Here is a 24606-nt window from a genome sequence, read left to right on the forward strand (position 1 = left end):
GCGCACAGCACACCACTGCCCACTGCGGTGCTGTTCCATGACATCTGGTCGGACAGGTTGAGCGTTCTCTGCTTGCTCTGCTGCCACTAGGGCAACCTCCTGTAGACTGTGGCATGAGCAATCAAACACCCCCTCAGCAAACTGGCAGAAGCAGCTAATGTCCCTGTATTTCAGGATACCAGGGAGATGCTAAGGACCTGATGCATCTTCATGGTGGCTTTTACTGTGAAGAGAGGCACTTGGAGCAGACTTTCATCCTTCTTCTCAGCTTCCTCCTTACTCACATAAAAGAGCTTCACCTTGCTTGATTCCTTCAGCTGCTGAAAGAAGTTCTTTGCATCAGGTATGTCCGTACCTGGTGAACCAAGGTGTCAGCTGTTCTCTTCAGTGCACCCCCCACCCCACCTGGTGCACCCTTCCCATGACTTGCCTCAAAGAAGTTCCATGTGATCTTTGAGAACCCTTTCTGGTGTGGTGCAGTGGTAATCATGTAGAAGTTGGTACAGTTTTTGTACTGTGTGGCAGGGCCATCACTAAAGACATGAAGGTGCTGGACATCAGGTTGATGATTTGTAAGCATTTCCAGAATGGGGTCCAGATGAGCCCACATGGCTGGTGGGTCATGCCTTCTGCTAGAGGAGATAGTGCAGAAGGGTATGATGGGCAGGTCCTTCAGATGCAGGACTCCAGTGTGGAGGATCACCTGTTGGTGTGACCCCCCAAAGTGGACTGACTGGATCTCATTAGAATATTTACATGTGTAATTTTCACTAAAATCAACATGGATGAGGCAGTCCTTGGCTGTCAGGTTCTCTTTGAGATTTCTGTAGGCATTGTATTGCCATCAGATATTGAAGATGTTTCCCCTTTCCCTGTGTCTTTGCTGCTGGATCCGCCATGCCTTCCACTCTGCTCTTTTCTCCCTTTCACTTAGCTGATTAATTTTCTCTCTCTCTTCTTCATCTCAATGTCTTTGGCATAGCCCTGTTTCCTTTTCTGTAGGTACTCTGCTATCCTCTCAGGATCTGCATCCCTACGCTCTCTGTAACGTTTCTGCTTTTCTGCTGCACTTAATTTGGCCATGACAAAAAGGAACAATAACAATGAAGATAATAGGAAATTATTAACAAGAAATGGGTACTAATGAGCTATTTTATGGATAACAACTTCTTTATAAACCTTTACTAAAGTGTATGTACACAAGATAGTCACTGGTGTTACCGTCACTGGTGTTACTGCTCCTCATGGTAACACCAGTGACGGTAATACCAGTGACAGTTTTCATGAAATCTGTATTTTACAAAATGGCTGCTACAGTACCTCAAACCACATGTTGCTAATCATGCTAAACTCACTAAAATATGTAATTTAATCCAGTTATATATCATTTTTTACATTTCCCTTGTCATAAAATAAGTCATACCAGTGACGCCAACTAAAAGCCTCGCATGAAATTTTGAGATAAATAATAAAATTTAGACAGTAGACAGTAATTTCCATTATATTATTTATAATATTAGGTGGTATTTTATTTTGTTATGTTATCCACTTCATAAATGTGATATTGGTGTAAACATTGTTGCATTTAAGATTGGAGATAATTATCTTTTTAAACTTAAAACATGCCCTTAAACTTCCACACATCAGCATGGGGACAAGCATTTTTCTTGTACTTGGAATTTCATATAATTGATTAAAAACTAATTTTGACAAAATTAAGGCTCAACTGGGTATAATTGTTCAAAGAACATTTTATATTATTCAGATATAAAAAACAAAATATTCCAGTCCAAAAAAAAAAGACTCCAGCATCATCAATCAAATATCTGTAATCGAATAAATTTAATACCAATCTTAAATTATGTCTCTAAGGAAACCAGACTGAGTGTCACTTATAATCTGTGTCAAACCATCCCTTAACCTCCTAGCAATTATATGTGTAAAGAACTTATGGTCAGAATTCAATAAACTAATGGGACAAAGAAAGGCTATGTCTTTACACTGTTTAAGTCTAAGAATTATACGTAGATCCCTGCTTCACTGTAGCTGTTAGTGTCTTGTTCCTTAAAATCTCATCTATACGGTCCAGAAAACCTCTCTAAATCCTCCCCCCTAAAACTTGTTTGAAGTCAGTCCATCTTGTACAGGAGCCTTTTAGCTATTCACTTAAGTGCCTCATCTAATTCATTAATTCATTTTCTTGTCACAATATGCCCCTGTAAACGTGCTGCCATAATCTCTGATTTTCCCAGGCAAACACGTTTGCCTGTTTGCTGCTATTTATTCTTCTCTGACAAGTTACAAACTGAGGCCAGATGAAGAAAAAAAATATAAAAAACTGTCTATGGATAGGATATCTCTAGGCTACCCAGCAAATAATAAAATTTAGGCTGGACAAAAAAGGGTAAGATGATCACAACCTCATTAGGAAGGAGTATGGGCTGACAACCCAGTTGGAAAAGTTGCTGTGGGCCTGAAAAGGCTGACGTACAGTGGGCATGTGTGAGTTTTCTGTGGGCAGTTTGTTCGTGTGGGCTGCCCAGTGAAAGCCCACAGGGAGCCCAAGGAAAAGTTCTGCTGTGGGCCTCACCTGGGCCAGCCCACACTGGGCCTGTTTAGGTTTGGTGGGGGTAGGCCCTGGCCCACATGGGCCTGTTTGCTGGGATCTTACAGTCAATTTAATGTTAGGAGTTGTAAATGTATGTTAAATGGTGTCACTGATTTATCTTATAATCACATTCTGTCTTTTTCCATAACCTAGGAATAAATCCCTTTTTTTTACTAACACTTTGTTCCTGTATGATTATTGCACAGCACTGTAAAAACCCTGTCTATTTAGTTGTTTGTAATGTTGATGATCTAGAAATGCAGCTTAATCTACTGTTGCACTCAGGGTAAGTGGCTGTGGATAAAAGCATCATTTAAATGCTGTAAATGTAATGATAATGTCTTCATACATATCAGCTACCATTAGCTAAATATGGTTACAAAATGCAGCGGGCAAAAACAATTGATCATGCAACACTTAAAAAGGCATATATGAAAGCTTGTGAAATTATGAATATTCAGATTATCCTATTACATATTTGGTCATGCTCTTTTATTCTTAAATAAGATTGCTGATACCATTAACAGTGTGAAGCTTTATCTACTGGTTGATAATACAGCGAATGATATTAACGTAATGAATCTCTGTGGTTCATGTTATTAGTGGAGGTTAATGGGGTTACCACAATGTAAATGGGATTTCTCTCTCCCTCAAGTCGTCCTTTTCATTTTGGACTGTATGGAACTCTCCATGGAACAAGCTTAGCAACTCAAGTAATTTTTGAAATCCCCATGTCAAATAATTACATATGTTTGTATATAAAAACACTGTTATATGAGCCCACATAATTAAAATATATCAATCCATTGTCGATAATATGCTGTGCATTTATTGAGTATTTATACGCGTTGTGTACACACATAGATAGTGTACTGTGTGTATATATGAATAACCTAATGATGTATTTTCAGTGACTAGCTGTCTTTCCTGTGACGTATGTCTTCTGTCTTCTCACCAGTAATAACTCATACTCCTAACTTCTTTGAAAGTTGTTTGTATATTGCCAACACAGTCTTCTGCCCTTGTCACCCATCTGTCAAGTCCATCGAAGTATCCCCATAACAAAGGCAAGGCTGGTGTCCCTCTACATGTACCTGCACATACTGTACAGGCTGATGACTGACAGCTGACATGTGGGCATCACATCACACATTCATACACTCAGCGCTGCGCCTCACCAGAGATGTGACGGGAATCTCATTAGAGACCGTATATCGGTACTACTGGCTGATGTAATGGTGCAAATTTATATGTATGAAATGCATTTTTTGATGATGCAAGCCTGTCAAACACTGTATTAAAATGCAGAGAGGGTTGATAAAAGTGATGCTGTGGTGTCAAAGTCACCGCAGAGACATACATTCATATTTAATACCAACTTTGCCAGCCTCTGTCTCAAACCTGCCTCAAACATAGTCAATCAAAGACTTGGTTTTTGTCAACAAACATCTGTTTTGTTCTGCAAATTGGGGCAAAGAGCTGAAAGTATTTACGTTGAAATGAGCATATTTTGTACAAGTTCCATTGCAATTAGTATTAACACACTAACCACAGCTGTAAATGAACCGTACTTACCAAGCTAAGAGCTAGCCAGCTAGTGTCTCCACCCTCTTGTCCAAACAAAAAAATCTAAGATGGCGACAGTCAAAATGCCAAACTCAAGGCTTCAAAATGGAAGTCCACAACCAATGGATGACATCACAGTGGCTACGTTCATTATTTTATACAGTCTATGGGCTGAACTAGGGATGGGGCATATATCTAATGTACTCAATATATTATGGCTTGTTTCATGTGCGATGCATCAAATGACTACATCTACAACATCGAGTATAAATGGTCACATTGTTTTAAGCCACTGGCATGAGACTCTCTCCCTGTCCCCTGTGGCTCTCTCCCTCTCACAGACACACACATATAAAGAAAGGCTTGCAAACATGATACATCACAACACATACTCCTCTGCCCATCCAGTTCACTCTCCTGAGTGATGGCACGCAAGGTTTGTTTCTAATCTGTAGGGCTCCGGAATGCTATCTAGTCACATTTTGCAACCATGGAGCACCACCGTGACAATTAGTATTAATCCATGGACTGGAGAGGTGTTAGCTTGTAGTGAAAAAATCATCACATTTAACAGCACTGCAGTGACAGTGTAGGTTAATGAGATTAACGGAAGCATGAGCAGAGAAAGCATGTTTCTTTGTTCCTGTAGGGTTCACGACCATAACTGTTTAGTCACATTTTGTGACCATGGAGCACCAGTGGGTAGGGATGGCCCAATGAAGCCTCATGAATTATTTTCTTTATTTTCTGAGCCCACTAGATGGCGCTTTTTATTCAACAAAAGGTTTAAAACACACCAGATTTCCATTCTTTTAACCTCTCTCTTTAAACCAAGAGCACCATCTAGTGGGCTCAGAAATGTTTCATGAGGCTTCATCCCGCCATCACTACCAGTGGGTCTTGCAAATACTATTGAGCTCTTAGTGTGTGTTTCCAGCTCACAGTGAGTAATCCTCAGGTTTAAAGGCAAAGTGGCAACAGTTTAACTTTCTGCTAACTGCTAACATCAACTGTTGATAGGAAGCTTCAAGTTCACAGCAAAAACAAAAACACTTCCTGCCCAAACGTGTGGGGTGCTTCTAAATGAAAGGAGTGGTTCCACTTTGATTTATTTAATTATAACAATACTTTTTTCAAGTTTATCATAACAATACTTTATTTATTTATGTATTGCGATGCAGCCTAAAAATATTGTGATATTATTTTAAGGCTATATCACCCAGCCCTAGGCTGAACCCATCATTATTTCACACTCTCCTCTCTATGGGACAGGGATGTCATGCATATGGCCCCGGGGCCAGCACCAGGCTGCCAGAGAGTCCAATCCCGCCCACTGGATGACTTTGCACACCTAATATTGATGCACTTATGAAGACTGAGAGGTGCCAGGTTTCAGGAGCAATAAAGTGCTGCTTCAGAGACCTTTCACCCTGACCAGAATACCTCTCTCTAAAAAAGCATTGAATACTTATTTTAGTGACATTAAAAGATATTGAACATCTAGTAAAATATTGTGAGTCAACAGCTTCTGTACAAAAAAGCCTGTATCAGACTGTCCACACAGTATTGGTTGAAATGTGCTGCTAAGGCACTGCCAAAACTTTAGATTTGTAAATGGTCTATGAGGCAGGTGATAATTTAACCTGCTTTGGCAATAACTTCCACTTTAGTTTGGTGTGCTGATGCCAGCATCACTACATAGGAGTGGGAATATATCAAAAAATGCACATGTAATGACAGTGAGTAGCAGATTGACTACACGTGAAAAAACTGAGGCATATGTTTGAATTTGCTCTATTCATCTCAAGCTGTTAGTCATCTGTTTTGTAATTGGATGAAATTCTTCAAAATGTACTTCTTTACACTAAAGAAACAGAGACATCAGATGGTTTTGTCATTTATAGGTTATTATGCAGTGGTTTTACTGGTCCAGCCCACTTGAGATCAAGTTGGGCCATGAACTAAAATCAGTTAGACACTCCTGCTACAGGGCAAGGTTACAAAGTCCATGGGGAAATTAAATAATGTAACAACTAACAACATCAGTGATGATCAAAGTTATCACAGATCTCCTTCAAACAATCATATTTTAAAGATCTATTATAAAGGCATATTTTGTTCCTTCTCCTCCTCAGTTAAATAAAGGTAAAGGAATATTTTGTTGGATTTTAATCTTGTCTTAAATTATAGAAATTATTTTTGTATTTTGTATTTTTATCCGTATTCCACATAAAAATGAGTATTTAAGTTTCAACATTTAAAGCTCTTATTCTAGCAATCATCTTCTGAAGATTTCTTTTCCACAGCTTCTGCTCCTCAGCTTCACTCCCTGTCTGTAAGTCAGAACATAATCACTTGGTTAAGGGCAGCCAGGATTCAATAAGGCTTTGACACATCTAAAATTCATACCCACAATTTGTCAGTTTGTTTGAGTCTTATTTAAACTCATGATTTTTAATACGCTGTGCATCTTAAGGGTCCCAGGCCCCTAACATTCTTTTCAAAAGCTGATGTGCAAACACAAAAGCAAATCAAAGGGTCAGTAGGGAAAACAAGTCCATTTCTCTCCCTCCCTGTGAAGTAGATTTTTTTTTCATCTCCCAGCAGTGAGAATGTGTAATCTCTGGGTGTGATTATTAATAAAGGCTGTTCCAAACTGAGGAACATGGAAAGCTTTTTCTGTACAGAGCAACTTAACGCTTTTATGTTGTCGGAAGGCCAAGGCGTTACAGGAGCTGGCATTATCTGACTACAAAGGCTCGACCCTGTCAAAGACTACCGTACACAAAGAACAGCAGTATAAACAGTTTAATAAGAGAGCTGGAGATGACACAGAAAGCATAGTGTATTTGCCTTTGCATTGTTCTTCAACTACAAAGGGTACACGTTTAGACACACAGACAAAGAAAGAAGAGAACAAACAGATTAGAGATGGACAGAGATGCAGAGTCTGCTGCTTTCACAGCACGTGTCTGTTCTCGCATCATTCTCCAGTTCAAAGACTGCTGGCTAACACTTTACAGTGGATAGTAGAGATGGGTAACACGAGCTTGCTTTACATCTAAGTACTTTAGGATCTGTCTTGAATTAGAGAGGCTGAATGGAAATGGTACATAAAAAAAGTCCTTAATCGTCCACAAAGTTTGTAAAGTGCACAGACTGTGTACAGTGGAAAAGTGTTGTCAATAAGGCAATTGTGTGATAAATAGCTAAAGAAGGCATTCTGGAAAACATAAAAGCATGATTACACAGACGAATGGTTCAATCCCATCAACCTGGAGTGTAAAATTGATTTTGGACTTTAAAATTTTATCCTTTGATGGTCCGACATTTCTGTCAACAAAAAACTCCCCTAAAGAGAGTAACTGATGCATTAGAATATTGCCAAGTCTCCACACAGAATGCAGGATGGCCAAAAAACAAGAAAAACTGTCAACAAAGTACAGTAAAAGCTTCTCTAATCAATTCTTTAAAGCTGGGGTAGGCAGAAATCTGAAAATGGCAATAAATAAATAAAAATAAAACAGCAGAATTTGAAAATACACCCTCCTCCTTCATCTCTTCTCTCTCTGTCTTAAGCTCCTCCCACCAGACAACCACGGGCATATGCACATGCTTCATAAAGTAACCCACTGTTTCCCATACAGTGTTTCATTTAATCTTATTAATTGTAGAGTTGCATGTAGCACACAAACTCAGACCCTTCTTGTTCTGCTTTCTCTCTTTGTTTATCATACCACAAATGAGACAAGAATAAGCTAGCAAACATTCCACTGTAACTTCGCCTTATTCCCCTCCACTGCACACTCAGTGTTGCAAGGTGAGTGATCAGCAGCTCAGAGATAAACCTATAAAGTCGGTGGCTGCAGCGACTCAAATTGAGCCAGTGCAAACCCCCCAGTATCGAGTGTCACAGCGGGCTTGTGGCCAACATCAGTGCCAAGTCTAAACTGTGTAATGGCAGCAACAGAAAGTCTGCTAATCTGGTGGGGAGTTGGGCCTGTTCAGTTCCCCCACGTTGGGGTTAGCACTAGCTGGATTCAGGCTGGTGCAGCCACTGACGGGGGATCCCTCTCTGGAGCTCCTGTCAGCGGTGAGGTGGTCTGTGGGGAGTGAGGCAGATGATATACTATGATTCAGCTAACCAACAGCTTTAGCTAACCAACATTACATCATCATGGACATGTGAGCCTTGGTCTCAGGTTACCAGAAGGCTCAACTATCAGCAACATTTTTTCTCAACCACTGAAACATTATGTCGATACTGACATGCATTTCGTTTTCTCTATTGCCAACTTCCTGTTAGATTACTTTTTTTTTAAGTCCATCTTTGTCAGTGATGTTTTTTGAGTTGCTTTGAAGTGTAGGCAGTTGTTGGGAATGCTGGAATAGCTGTTTAACTTCCTGGTGAAGGCTTGATGCTGAAACGTGTTGAAGGACTGTGTTTTTAAGGTTTATATGGACCATGCCATAAGAATAAAGGCATTTTGGGAGAGTGCCTTGGAGTTTTTTCTTCATTTCTTTATCACTATATGAATCCCATTCCAAAGAGCACCTCAAACATACCTCTTTTTGAGTCCATGATGCACTCCTTTTTCAAGACTTTTTTAATAAATACTTTGCAGAAAATTGCTGCTATTGTGATTGATTTCCTCTGCCTTAGGAATGCAAAGATCCAGGGACATGGCAGGGGATCGGCGGGAAGCCCACTGCTGCCACCTGGCCCTGGTTTGTCCTCGTGGATGAGGTTTTAGGACAGAGACCTTCCATTGCCCCTCCTGTCTTAATTTCCTCCATCTCTGAGGACACACCAAGGCCAGGTGCTGCAGTGGGTGAGCAGCATGAGGAGGAGGACGAGGAGGAGGAGGAGGAGGATGAGGAGAGGCAGCCAGGACCGGCAACAGGAGGGACAAGAAAGAGAAGAAGGGAAAGAGAGGATGGATTGTTGGAGCTGATAAGAGAGGACATGAGGTTGCAGAGGAGGGAAAGAGAGCAGGGAGAGAATGGACAGACTTTTTACTTTATTGGAAAGAATGGTAGATAGGCAGTGGGGGTTTTTTTGGCTATTTTTTTTCCCTGTTCAATAAGTTTTATGTATTGCTATTTCTGACTTCAAATGTTAATTAAAAATATTGTGTATAGTTATAAGTGAAATTAAAAAATGTATATAGTTCTGAATTAAAATGTTGCAAACTTGTTCCATTATCTGTTCCAAATGTTGTATATAGCTAAATTAAAATCTTACATTATCGGTTCCATTTCTTATTTACAGTTAGAGTAAACTTTTGAACTACTTTTCAGTGACAACACAATTTATTTTTTTCTTTGATAACCAAGTATTTACAAAGATACAATCTGAACATTTCTATTTACAAGTGGGAATTCTTAACATGAAGCTACAACTATATACAAAAGATCAGCAGAAATTACTATTTACAGAGAACAATTATAAAATTATGTAAAACTTGTAAAACATTAATAACAAATATTAACTAAAAAGAACTACATTATTTACAGTTTATTTATTGGCTGAGCAGGAGTCCCTGGTGGTGCTGCTGGACTGGATGGGATGCCTCAATAAAGACCCTGGAGTCTTCTGTCTGTGAGTGGGACATCATCTGGGGGGATGCATGTCTCCACTGTTCACCCCATCAGTGGGGTTTGCAGGGCTGGCTGACGCAATCAACGGCTGCCATGTCACTAAAAAATGTAAGAGAGGCAAGAATAAAATACATTGCAAACAAAATACTACTGCACAACCTTATAAATATCCCACCATAAGCTACTTCAACAAACAAAAATATTTGCAGAACACTTTAAATAGGAATAGCTTTAAAATTATTTTACTTGCCCTCTAAAAGGTAATCATGGTCAAGGAGACCCTCCCCCAGGGCAGACACCTCGGCAGACAGCTGGTCCTGCCACGGAGCACCACTGACTGCCTCCAAACAGTTTTTCCCCTCATCCTCAGGCATGTCGTCCTGCATTTCATCCTCTGGGGCCATGATGTCACCAGCACCCAGGCAGATGTTGTGCAGGACGGCACATGCTGTTATAACCTGAAAAAAAAAAGATTAATTTACTCGTATTCACCATTTAACAACAATTCTGTTGCATAATGACATACCTGTGGCAGCACCTCCAGCGCTTGGAGGAAGATGCCCTTGAACCTTGTCTTCATCATCCCAAAGGAGCCGCCTCTCCTCGTCCTCTAACAAAAAGTAAATTAAAAAAAAACCAAAAGGACAAATTCTGGCTCCATTTTGTCGCTGGTTTGTCCGTTTGTCGCTTGTTGTTTGTCCCTTGTCGTTTGTTGTCCGTTTTTCGCTGCCATCTGTTGTGTTTGTCCCGGGCTTGGGGGAAATCATGAGTGGTGACACAACCAGGAAATCCTCCGTAGGCTAGACTGTCCCATTTCACAATGGTTGACGAGTCCTTCGGAGGTGCCTCTGAGGGACTAGCCTTCAGAGGCTGTGTTAGCCACGTCCCAGAATGCAGCCCCTGAATTGGGACATAGCTACTGTTTCATACAGTCAGAAGAGTGACATCTGCTGGCTGTGTGTCAGCACTGCATCTAAGTGGAAGACCTGAAAAAGCCCCAGGACTGCCTGTAATGAGGCCTTGCTCTCAGTAGTCAGATTATTGTGTGCATGCCGAAGCAGGGTTCGAAACACTGTCTCGGAACACTTCCACTTCAAAAGAGCAACACTGAGTCGAGCAACCTGGCTCGAGCGTAACATCACTACTGTGTGATTGTTTCTGCCCTGGTAATCACTTAAGCCTTCTGTCTCCAAGTCCTGCCTGCTCCCTTCCTGGTTCAAGTCTGCTCAGCTCCAGCTCTCAGACAGCTCTTAAGTGTTGGCCCTGCACTACAAAGAAGCTCAGCATGGCAGTAGCTATTCTTCAAAAATCATAGGCATTGCCAGATCAATCAGGGGAGGGGACAGTTTAAAACTCTGAGAGCGACACAATACCCAGGTCTAAATGGAGAGTTGGATTTTACTCCTTTTCTCTGAATGTACTGTTTTTAGGATTATTGCTTGTATTGGTAATCAGATGTTTTTGTTTTTTGATTGTATTGTACTTATGTGGGTTCCTTGTATAGAGATAGTGACTTGTGTTCTCCCTTTGATCTTTGTGGTCATGTGACTGAACCTATAAAGGAAGTAGCCTGACAGCCATTTTGTAAATGCCCTGATGAAGGCCTGCATGGCTGAAACACGTAGGCGTTTTTAAATGACTTTGTAAGCCCATTTAATAAAGGCTTTTTATAAATGTCCCTCTGAGTGCCTCAGATTCCAAGCTCTTAAGTGTTGACTGCCTGCTCTCATTTTACTCACTCCGCTGAAACTACAAGCAAACTACACCCAAAGACCCAAGAACTGTTGTGTATTTGTGTGAGCAATAAAGGTCATTACCAACTGTCACTGCGTGCTGCATTTGGGTTCAGTCACACCTGTTAAAATATATGCTGGAATAACTTCCTAAGTATGATGTATTTATTTTTATTTTTTATTTTTTATTTTTCTACTGTCTAAAGGTATGTACCAAGTTGTTGAGCTGTCCTTTTATAGTAAAGGTAGTGATGCCAACACAACGATAATGAAATTAAAAAATGATGAATATTCTCTGTTGTTAATAGCATGCATTTAATGTTATTTCATTATATATTGGATGAAAAAAATCTATCAGTTTTATTATTTACCATTTTCTAAGATGTGTCGAAAGTACTGTAATGGTAAATATCTAGGATAAATACATGGAAATAACAGTAGTTACTGGTAGTGATGGCAGAATGAAGCCTCATGAAGCATTTTCTTTTTTTCTGAGCCCACTAGATGGTGCTCTTGGTTTAAAGAGAGAGACTAAAAGAATGGAAATCTGGTGTGTTTTAAACCTTTTGTTTAGCAAACAATGTTACAGCCGGTCAAATTTAACAGTCACAACTGGTAATATACAGAGTCCAGCAATATCAAAAAGTGCCAATCGGTCCGGTAATATTAAATACAAAGTCACAACCAGAGTTGGGTGAGTTAGAGTACTTTGATTACTTAATGCAGTAAGGAGTAACCCAACGCGTTAGTTTGCTGTTTGAGTAATCAAATACTTAAGTTACTTTTAGAACGCTGGTCCTTCAGCTCCGAAACAGCAACGGCTGACGTTTGGTTCTAATAACGGAGATAACGTTAAACCTATCAGTCTGAAAGAAGCCATGAAGCTTGTGGCTCGCTACGTGGTCAGAGAAATGCTGCCGTTGTCTACGGTGGAGTCTAAAACATTCAGGATTGTCAGTAAAATCCCCACGACTCAATAGATGGAGTAGGACTCGCTGACAGACAGGTCAGACTCAGGACTGCATTATGCCTGGTACACACTACACGACTTTTCTGCCCTTTATGAAAGTCACTATGTCACATTACATGATTGTGGAGTCATAAACTTTATGGTTACTAACTTTATAAAGACAACAGGAGCAGATAAAAAGTAAAAACACAGAGGGATTAATAAATAACGGACCGTCTATAATGTAGTCTGTTTCAAATGAAGCTGGGAGCCTCTGCAGTTGTGGTGAGTAAAAGCCCCGCCGCTATTTGTTAACGTTATTACTTTATGTCCGACCGTGAGGATGTACCATTGTTTGCTAGCTTGATGCTAATGACAGTAACGTTAACTAAGTGGGTTGACAAAGTGCCTCTGCTGTTTCACATTTTCCCCTTTTACTCTGTGTGGTAACATCCCTAGAGGAAATATTAAAAACGCTGGGGTGTTGTTGTCATACAGTTGTCTACGGCAGCAGATCGTTCTGTATTTCTACTGGTCAGAGTGACGGCTGTGATGGGAGAATTGGATCTCAGTGAAGGGCAAGTGGTCCATAACTTTAATTTTGGAGACAAGAAAATGTAGGCTTAGCGCCCTGTGGTCCATTGCCTAATAGGAAATGTAGAATACTCAAAAGTACTTTAAAAGTGCTTGAGTTACTTTTCTCAGGGAGTAACGCAGTAAAGTAACTGGCTACTTTTCAAAAAAGTAAAGCAGTAAAGTCCTTTGATTACTTTTAAAGTAACCCTTACCCAACTCTGGTCACAACCAGCAATAACCGGCAATATTACCGGCAATTACACTGTTGCCGTGGCAATATCACCATCTCCCTGATTCACTTTTGTTCATAATCTGTCAAAGGAAAAGTGTAACCCTGAACTTAACTTCACCTAATCAGGGCTGCCATGAAAAGACTGAACCTTGAGTGACTGCACTGTTGCAAAAACATGAGGACAAACTGAGTGGACACTGAATGCTCAAACATTTGCACATGCATGCCTGAATTCTTTTTTGTTTTCTTTCACAGCTTTCAACTGTTTATGTAACCTTCGCCCCATATGACATTTGGCAATAATTTCCGAAAAAGGTGCCTTCAGTGTGTAGTTAATTGTTCGATGAAATGTGGAAGTACCCCCCTCTAGTGACCAATTTCAAACTGTAGCAATTTGAGTCTCTCCAGCAAACCATCCTTTTGCCTCCTCCCTCTCTCCCTGACATTTTCTCTCTTGTACTGCAGGTTCATGACTTGTGACAATGGTTACGCGGCCATGTGTCTTGAGGCTAAACAATAGGAAGCTGCTGTATTTTATCTGCTAGCTCTAGGAGGGTTACAGACACACACTCACACAAGCATTTCCACCTGCGTCAGCTCAAACAGGTACTAAGAAGACAGCACGGACACACACAGGCGTATTTGCACAAACTGACACACACACACACACACACACACACACACACACACACAGTCACATAGGAATACACTCTACAGCATATAAATTAAGACACACACATTCCTCCACACACACTGTGTTTTACAGTTGCTCGCTGAATCTTAATGCCATCAGAGCTACTGATGAGCGTGAAGCACTCCAATCAGAAGCTGGCAAAGAGAGGCAGGAAATCAATAGGTAACACTTGTCTGTATTAAACCACACAATATGCCAGACCTCACCACAGTCAGTCATGAATGGATTACTTAATGTACCTACCCGGTCCACCTGGCCTTCACCTGCAAAATGTCACTCAAATTAGCATGTTCCAACCAGGATAAGACTCAAAAAGACCACCAAGAGACCCTAGAAGACCACAAAAAGGCACACAAGAGTACCCAGCTGCAGACAAGATGGCGGACAAGGGCACCGCCATATATCCAATCCATACCAGAAGTCCATACCGGAAGTCAATCTTTTTCGTGTCTGCAATACTGGAAGTCCATACCAGAAGTCAGTTTTTTTTAGGGATGCACCGAAATGAAAATTTGTGGCTGAAGCCGAAACCGAATAATATTAAACGTTTGGCTGAATACTGAGTACCGAATACCGAATGCCGTTTTTTATTAGTTTTCATTAGTTTTTGCAGATGAACCCCCTCCAGATTAGTGTTGTCACGGTACCAAAATTAGGACCCATGGTACGATACCAGTGAAAGTATCACGGTTCTGAGTAGTATCACAATACCACAGCATGAGGCAGATGTGCCTTTTGTCATTTATAAAAAGATAAATCACTTTTCTATAATACATCACTGATATTTCAATGGAATAAATTACTTATTGACTTATTCATACTTCAAAAACAGCATCAATAAGTGATTAACATAGAAAAAATTAAAATCAACCAGCCACCCTCCTCCCCTGACAGTCCCTTCATAAGTAATGAACAGTCCCTAAAGTATGGTGAGGTTTGTGGATTGTTACCTGCCACTGAAAGACTAAAAGAGAGAAATGTGAACAGCTCGTTTCTCCACTGATACGCCACATACTGTGTGCCGCCATGGCTCGGCTGTTCAGGTACCTCTGGGCAGTCATGACAAGAAGTTATTCACCTGGAGCCAGTAAGCCGTTATCATGCGCCACCGTATTTGACAGGAATACATATTCCTGTCTGTGTCTGTGACCCCCATTCAACCCACGACCGGCGGGATTTGCTGTTTCGTTTCTGTTGCTGGTTGAAGTCTGTACTCACACAGCGTGCTGAATGATTTATTTTGCCCGAACAAAACTATTTTTAGTTGCAAACGTGAGTGCCATGATGGACGGATCGCCACACTGCCTACATTTTACTCCGTCCGTCACCGCACGCTGTTTGACTGCGTTATCAAAACACACCGCTATTATTTGGCCTTGCTTTTCACTTATTCCACCGAATACCAAATGTGTGTTTTTTTGCAATATTCAGCCGAATATATTCGGTTACCGAATATTCAGTGCACCCCTAGTTTTTTTCCCCAGAAGTCGGTTTTTAAGTCTGTCTTTTTTATATTATTTATTTTAGCAATACATTTACAAACTTTGAAGCAACCAACAATTAAATATATATGTATGTATATATATATATATATATATATATATATATATATTATTAATAATAATAATACAATTATTTCAACAATTATTTTAAATACAATCATGTTTTGTTTGGAATAACATTGACCTCAACAAGTTAAACCTACAAAAATTGCAGAGAATCAGCAAACACATGAATTTTAGTTGGATTAATTTTTAACAAAGATTAAATAAGGTGAGCACTTTCATTTCCACATGTGTATGTGTATTAGTGCTCTGCATTACTAAAATATAATACACATGTATTTTTTGCAGACACCCGGGGCTATGTATACGTTATTTATCTGACCCGGTTAACCGTCGGGGGTTGCTCATGTCTTATACCACATGAGACGACTCTCGTTACTATTTTTAGAATATCTCCGGGGGGGAAAAAATGCATATAACTTGATTGAGCAGTGCAGGGTTGAGGTTATACAAGCATTAATACACAAGGAGAGCAGGCAAACCAAAAATTGGGGGAAAAATGGCTTGTGTTTAGTGAGTGTGTGCAAAGATGTTTTACACCACAGCATGCCAAAAAGCAGATATGCAGATCACATATGAATCCCACTGCACATCTAAATTAACCAGCACATCAAGCGAGCGCAGTAATAGTCTCTGGCCAACATTAACACTGTTTACACACAGACATTGATGAAAGAGAGCACAACAGACCTTGAGCAGCTAACGTTAAGTTAATACCAATCATGCCCTCGTTTTTACACAACAAATGTAGCTAAACCCATCCGGTGGTAGTAATTAGTGCATGCCGAGAATTGCATCTTAGAGAACATAACACACGTGTTAAAAGATAATGAAGATGACAGCGCGTATAAACGCAGCGGCTTGGTACTCTAGTGCTAGCTACTAGCTAGTACTGCTAGTGCTAAGTGCCAAACAGAAGTTCGTTGTACAATGTACAATGACAATAAAGTTGTCTAATTCTAATAATTAAAAGACTCATTGCCTTACCGCTCTTTCCCTTAGTTGTGCGTGTAAGTTATTGTTTGCATTCTTCTCTTCGTCTTCTCCATTGTCTTCTTCTTCTTCGCCGAATAATACACACACAGACCAACTTCCGGTATGGATTGGATATATGGCAGCGCCCATGTCCGCCATCATGTCTGCAGCTGGGTCCCGCTCCAAAAAGGTGCAAAGGAACCGCAAGGAACCATATATATATATATATATATATATATATATATATATATATATATATATAAAAATACATAATGGGCATTGTTTTGCCCATTATGTAGTGCAGAGACACAAAGAGACTGATAACAACAACAAGGAGACAATAAAAGACGATTAAGAGTCACAAAACAACCAAAAAGATGCAAAATGAGCTGAAAGAGACACAAAATGACCTCGAAGAGATACAAAATTATCTCAGAGAGACACAAAATGATGTCAAAGAGACACAAAACAACCACAAGGAAACACAAAATGACCAAAAAGACACACAATTCCCTCAGAGACCCAAAAATTGCCTCACATTGACACAAAAAACCCAACAAGACACATACAACAACCTCAAAGAGACACAAAATGACTACAAGGGCTTAAAAATTATCTCAGTAAGACACACAATGACTTGAGAGAGACACAAATTATGTAAAGTGATAATTATGTAAAGTGATGCCGAATTACTTAAGTACAACACAAAATTACCTTGCGACACAAAATAACTTCAGTAAGACATAAAATGACCTCAAAGAAACATAAAATGACTTTAAAGAGACACAAAATGACTAACAAGTCACAATTCAACCAAGAATACACAAAAATGCTTTAGATAGACACAGAATTGCTGCAAAGAGACACAAAACCACAACAAGACACATAAAGAAAGACTGCTTGTCTTGCTTCTGTGTTGGAGAGGTGGTGGGGCCTTTTGCATTTTTGTGTCCAGGGGCCCACTGTATCATAATCCACCCATGCAGCCATTATAAAGTGCACAGGGATAAGCAACTCAGTCCCTTTGCACTGTTTTACTTGTTCACTATTTGATGAAAAAACAATGATTTAAAGAAACTCAAACTTTACTCCTCCTCCTCATTTCTTTGTCAGCTCACTTGCAAAGTGCCTTTTCTTTTTCCTGTAACAGACTTCATAAATATCAAGTTATCACAGTGGATGGTATGACATTCCTCCAGGCTGTTATGCAAGAGGTGACTACTGATGCAAAAATCTGTCTTTTCGTGGCAAGATCTGATGTTTTACTGCTGATTGGAGATGGGAATCTGACTCAAGTTAAAACTGTAAGAAGTAAATGAGCAGTTTGACTTAAATGAACAGAAGAAAAGATGGTAGTGAGCACGTTGCCACCGTGACTGAGAAGACAAAGAAGAGTGCCATGTATAACAGAAACTCAAACTTCATCATCATGCAGTGCAAAAACACCACAGCTCCGAGCTCTTAGCAACAAACAGACAGCTGAGCCTGTGAATTTTCACTATAAACAACACCTAAAATGTTCGGCGTCTTTCATGTTCAGTTTGTATTCTATCATGAATAAAAACTTTTTCCAACTTTTCTTTTTATTTCTCCGCTATATATACCAATACTCTCACTTGAGACGTTTCAATGACACAAGTGTTTCAGACCCACAGTTTCATTCAGAATGTCAAGGGGAAGAAGAAATTATGTTGTAAAATTCCACATGCTCCCAAAAGAAAAGGGAGGCTGCTGCAAAGGATTTGACTGCATCAGGAGATTTGAGTCAAAGCTGCATGTAGAGGATGATACTGACATTGCCCAAGGGGACCAGCCAGGGAAGAAAGATGAGTTTCTGTGGAACAAAAAATGGTACTTAAGGGAAAAGGAGAGACAAAAAATGACTTTAGAGGCAACTTACAGTTTTGTTACTCACTCCTGACAAAGGGAGTGAAGGTGAAGAAGTTTTGTTTATTGGTGCAGTGTGTGACATCATACTGTACAACGGGAACTGCCCATTGGTTCGACAGCCCATTGGTTTGACATCCCATTGTTACTACCATATTAAACTCATTGTTCCGAAGTCCGTTCCGTAATCATCATGATGCCCTGTGGTTAAGGTCTGGTTAGGTTTAGGCACAAAAACCACTTGGTTAGGGTCAGGAAAAGATCATGGTTAGGGTTAAAATGAAAAAGAAAGTGACAAACACATAAGCCGTGAGCCTGCTCCGCCTCAAGCCAGTCGCGGCGCACCATACGCCCACCACAAGCCGTTCAGCACCGCGGACAATGTCGAACCAATGACATGGACCCCTGTACAACACTCCTCTGCAAGTCACATTTAAAGATGCAGTAATCTTCTTTTTCAATGAACAATTAATCAGTTTACTTGATGGAATGTGAAGGACATGACAAGTATGCATGCCTACGTGATCAAGTTGCAGTAACAGTTTACTTTCATGTCTGTCCACACTCATATGTAACCATGGCAGTTGACAGAGCTTCAAATAGGTTATGAATGTTCCTTAAAAAAATGAATACTCCTCATACATCTTCAACCAGGCAGCACAGAAGATCTTTACAACCAGCACAGTTTCAAGTGTGGCAGAAAGGGGAAAATGAAAGGAAAAACAGCAGAACAGCCCTTTACAACCCAGACAGGAGGCGAAGGTGAAGAGAGAGAGGAGATAAATCACCTGTGAGCTAGGGGAAGGGGAAATCAACCAACAAAAGCAGCATGGAGGAGAACAGACAAAGAGTGAGAGAAGAAAATTCAAAGTTTACTTCAGTCATGGACATCTTTGCTCTAAAAACATATAGTCAAGTAAAAAGTAAAGTGAGCAGCTGATCGTTGTAGCAGGTGGGATGAAGGGACTCATGTTCATCTACCTCTTAAACCTCTTTGGATGCACCTTGTTGTGGCCATCAGATAAATCTTAAGGCTCCTTTTATATACGCTGTGGGATTTTGGGTTGTCCCAGATGATGAAGATGACCAACATATAAGAAACGTGGTGATATCTTTGGTCACGGCTCTAAAACAATGGTCCTGTTGTCACGATCTAGCGATCAAAGACAGCCGGGGATAAAATTCTGACAGTGTTGGAAATTCGGGATGACCATCTCACTGTGTGACTGCTGTTGTGACCTATGTCTTCTAGCAACCAATATAAATAGAAATGCAGCATGAAATGACACACTGGCGCCAAACCCAAACAAACAGATAGCAGCTCGCCTTGGAGGCAAAATGCGCTAAAGAGAGATGCGTGGGATTCCAGCAAAGAGGAAAACCTTGTGGAGTTGTGGCAGCAGAAGCCTTGCCTGCATGATGTGTCCTCCAGCTCTGACCATGATCACGTAAAGAAGGACAAAGCATGGAAGGAAGTAACGGCAGAGCAGCAGCTGCCAACTGAGCAACCTAGCAGCTAGCAAACACACACAGACACACACACAAACACACCACAGTATATTGTGCCCACTAAACTTTATCTTATTTAATAATATGACCCTTTGTGTTGTGCTTCACAGTTGGAGAAGAAATAACCTGTGCAGCATCCTTGTGCACTCAGTATGGGAAAGTTGGGCTGCCCCTTGAAAGTCAGAGATTCAGGCTCCTCTGTCAACTGAGATTGTTATTTTGGGGGGTTTTCCCAGTCATTTTGGAAAAAAAAAAAAAAAAAAGCCCAATTAGCTCTGACTGGTCAGCATTTGCGAGTCTTCCGCATCTGCGCTCTCATCAGAATAGTAGCATTTTTCACCTGGAAAGTCAATCAATCAATCAATCAATTTTATTTATAAAGCCCAATATCACAAATCACAATTTGCCTCACAGGGCTTTACAGCATACGACATCCCTCTGTCCTTTGGACCCTCACAGCGGATAAAGACCCCCCCCCCCCCAAAAAAAACCCCTTTAACGGGGAAAAAAAAACGGTAGAAACCTCAGGAAGAGCAACTGAGGAGGGATCCCTCTTCCAGGAAAGGACACACGTGCAATAGATGTCATACAGAATCACCAATAACAGCTTCTAAACCCAATTGGATGTTCCAGCAGGAGTATGATCCAGAATCATGGAGTATTTAACACCATCATTAACCAAGATTACATGTTTCCCTTAAGTTAGCATGTAGCTACATGTAGCACAGTACAGCAGCCGGGGGAATGACTGTGTAGAGGCACTTTCTCCCATCTAAAATCAACAAGAACAGCTCCTAAATACAACCTGACATGCTCCAGCACAAATATGATCCAAAAAAGAGGAGAAATGAACAATATTGGCCACAACAACTACAGGTTTCCCTGACATTAGCATGTAGCTACATGTAGCAGTGTAGGCTACATAATGTAAACACTGGCAGCAGCATGCCTGGAGCAGATGACCACATAAAGGAATGTGTGCTGATGTCAGCTGTTGAAAATAAAATAACACTGGAGACAGTATTCAGAAAGGTCTGAAGCCCCGTTTAATCATTTTTTCTGATATCAGAATGAACTCTTCAGGGATCAACATTTTATTTATTAATTTGTTTATTTTGTTACTTGCCCCATAAAGAGGTCAGTAGCCTACAAAAAATGAAAACATGAGAAATGGGCAGTTGTTCTGGAGAGAAAGGGGAGAAACTGGTGCAAAGATTAAAAAACAGACTCATGTCAACATAAAAAAAGAAAACACCTTTTAATAGCCTATACTGAAGGAACACACACACACAGTTATTCATATTTTTTTACCCTTCCTCGCACATTGTCAGTCTCACTTATTCAATCACGCTATCAGAGTTTCTCTTCTATGCCTTTACACACATAGGTTAACACACACGTACACTCTGCAGCACCTCTCAAGCTACAATATTTGACTGCCAGCACTGTGCGATTTTCAATTAACTCTTAACTAGACTTTTAATGAACTCTGTCTGCTTTCATAAAGAGATGGAGCCAGTAGGGCTTAACTGACTCCTTAAAAGGCTACTCAAAGCTCCGAATTGGCAGAGAACAGGAGGGCTGATCGGTAGAATAGAGCTTGTAAGATCCTGTTTCAGACTAACCAAGCAGATGACTGACAGCTTGGATAATTCTTCTATTTCTAAATATACACTTCATTTTGTGCCTATATTACATCATGTTTTGAAGTATAATCTTAACTATACAGTACTGCTTTGACATATTTATGTACCTGTCCATTAGTGCAGCATCTGAGGCTAATTTGAGTCAAAATCTCTGCACTACACACTGTGGTCACCACAGTATGTTAGTGCTGACCTTCAGTTCTAACTGCCCTTTTGCGTAAAACACATTTTATTCTTAAGGACTGTGTATTTTGTTAGATTAACTTGTCAAAGAAATTCTGGTAATTTTATTTACACCATTTGTGAGTGCAAATCACATCTTTTCTCAGTGCATGTCACAGTGTTTTCTCCAGGGAAGACCTTCCAGACACCACATCTGCACCTTTCACTCAGTTTGGACTCCAACTGTATGTACTGTAATTAGTGTGTGATTTACTGTGGAAGCAGCTCATTACACAATCCGTGACTGGGCCAGCCTTCTAGCCACATTATGCAGGTGATAAAAAGAGCTTCAAAGCTGCTGTTTACTGGTGGATTGAGCTAAGATGGAGGAGTTAAAGGAATAGCTTGACATGCTGGAAAATAGAGGTCCATTCCACTCTCACTCTGCATGTTAAACTATGGAGCTAGAGACAGAAGGCAAGAGAGCTTTGTCATAGCACAATTTTATCCCAGGAAAAGCTTAAGTGCTAGTAATAATTTCAATAATAGTTCCATTGTTTAGATGTGTCTTAGTAAGTCATGATAATGTGACGAGTGGTATCATCAATACAAGTATCCCGAAACTGACAGAAGGCCCATCATCTACGCTGAGCACAAAGACTGGAAGCAAGGGGAAATGGCTAGTTTGGCTTTGTCTGAAAGGTCTGGCAGCTCCTCTGAAGTCAAGAGACTAGCTGTTTCCCCCTGCTTTATGCTAAGCTAAGCTAATCACGTCCTGGCTCTAGCTCAAAGGGTTATTCAGGGTCTGAAGAGTGAAGCCAATGTGGAAGTGCCTTGAACCTGCATTATTTCTAATGGCCAGCAGGGGGTGACTCCACTGGTTGCAAAGAAGAAAAGAAATCTGATTCTATGTATAAAGGTCTAAGAGAAAATGACCCTACTCCTCACTTGATTTGTCAATAACATTTTCCTAATGGATTTATGGTTTCAATTGCAAGCTTCAAGTCTTCCTCAATATACAACATGGTGTTCATTTTGTAAATTATGTTCCCTTTTAGAGTAAAATAAATGATAAAGAAGGGTATGCTTGATGTGATGGCCAAATGAAACCTCATGAATCATTTTCTTTATTTTCTGAGCCCACTAGATGGTGCTTTTTGTTCAACAAAAGGTTTAAAACATTTCAGATTTCCATTCTTTTAGCCTCTCTCTTTAAACCAAGAGCACCATCCAGTGGGCTCAGAAAATAAAGAAAATGCTTCATGAGGCTTCATTCTGCCATCACTACTTGTGATTGACAAGTCACTACCAAGGTGATGCCCACAGGTTCTCAGTCAGATCCACCCAAGATGGCAACGGCCAAAATGCCAAACTCAAGGCTTCAAAAACAGGAGTCCACAAACCAATGAGTGATGTCACGGTGGCTACGTCCATGTCATTTAAACAGTCTATGCTCCAGCTTTGTAGTAAATGCACAGAAGTGAGATTGGCTTTCTAAAAGAATGCAAAAGGGAAAACAGAACTTCTCCATAAAATTAATTTGATGAATTTCTTCATTCATTTCTCTGCAACATTAGCTTTCATTTAGTGATGTGTTTCAAGCAATTTGACTAAACTAAGCCCAAGATTGAGTCTGCTTTTAGCTCTATTTTGTTCTAAATCAACATTTGAGTGAAATATCTATCTTGTTAACTGTTAAATCCTCCACTATGTTCACCAGCTAGTTTCTAAGGTTGTCTGTCTGCTGCTTGGTGCTGGTCACATAGTGTAGGACACTGGGTTTATCAGAGCTTATTTGCTGAAAACAACTGTCTGGTACAGCTGATGACACTGTGATGAACCGAAACAGTAAAGCTACAGGCCGTAAAAAACAAAACAAAACAATGAGCTGAAAGATGCTAAAACGCCCCAAAGAGCTGAGGGGAACTGCAGGGTCAGGTGACTGTTTTACATTTGGTGCTGAGCAGGTTGTTTACAGTGACTTTATATGACTTTGGATGCAAACAGGTGCCTGCTGTGGCTTTAAACTGATGAGTGGTCAGAGTTAACCAAAACAGTGAAGTTGCAGGCCATAAAACCAAAACAAGGGGCCAAAAGACACTACAGTTGTCTATAGATTTAGAGCAGCTGCAGAGTTGGGTAATGATTTTCTGTGGGTTTATTCAATCCGGTCTCACTCTGAAGTCATCAAAAAACAGTGCTTGGTCAGTGACGTCTGGCATCAGACTCAGATGAAAAAAGCATTCCTTTCACGATGGCACGATACACCGCTGGTCGCCCTTACTGTTTAACGTGGCCCGGCAGTGTCAGGGGGAAATGCGGCAGGACATCCAAGTTGGGCCCATGGGAGGGGTGGTGGATGACCTTCACCCGGGAGGCTGGTGTTCGTTTCCTGTTTGATAGTAAAGCCAAATCCTGGTCTTTTGTCCTAAACCCTGAACACCCGAAGGGTATGAATTTTTTTTGTAAAAAAAAAAAAAATAAATTATAGTGTTGTTTATCACTGTTTTTCATACCGTTTGCCCTGTCAATATGCCTGATAGGGTTTAAGATGTATTAAGACATATTTACATTTTATCTACTCTATGCCTTATTCTGCCATGTTTGTGTGCCGTACTAGAATGTATGCCTTGTTATATATAGGAGGGGTTACCGTGATATCAGCACTTTATGTCCTTTTACTGTGCTGAGTGACTTTAGCTCCTTTTATTATGATGTTCTACTGCTTTGACCTGTGGCACTTTATATATTTTTTACTGTACCGTTTGCTGCTAAGCAGTATTTTGTATATATTTATTTATTTTTTTGGGTGTACTCAGTAAGTATTTATTACTCTTAGGTGCTTTATATTATAGATGTGTTTTCTTGATATTGGTCTATTTAATACCTATTGATACATGTTT

The 24606-nt window shown here is 40.3% G+C and overlaps 1 long non-coding RNA gene across 1 annotated transcript in view; it reads left to right on the top strand.

Moving 5' to 3' along the window:
• The first annotated feature begins 18536 nt into the window (after positions 1 to 18536).
• The window catches only part of LOC125900415 (uncharacterized), a 291070-nt gene continuing 285000 nt past the window's right edge, over positions 18537 to 24606 (top strand). The window contains exon 1 of the long non-coding RNA XR_007450849.1: positions 18537 to 18598. This is a non-coding gene — a long non-coding RNA (uncharacterized LOC125900415). The remainder of the gene's footprint in view (positions 18599 to 24606) is intronic.

Source organism: Epinephelus fuscoguttatus, linkage group LG14 (assembly GCF_011397635.1).
Source record: "Epinephelus fuscoguttatus linkage group LG14, E.fuscoguttatus.final_Chr_v1".
NCBI classification, from domain to species: Eukaryota; Metazoa; Chordata; class Actinopteri; order Perciformes; family Serranidae; genus Epinephelus; species Epinephelus fuscoguttatus.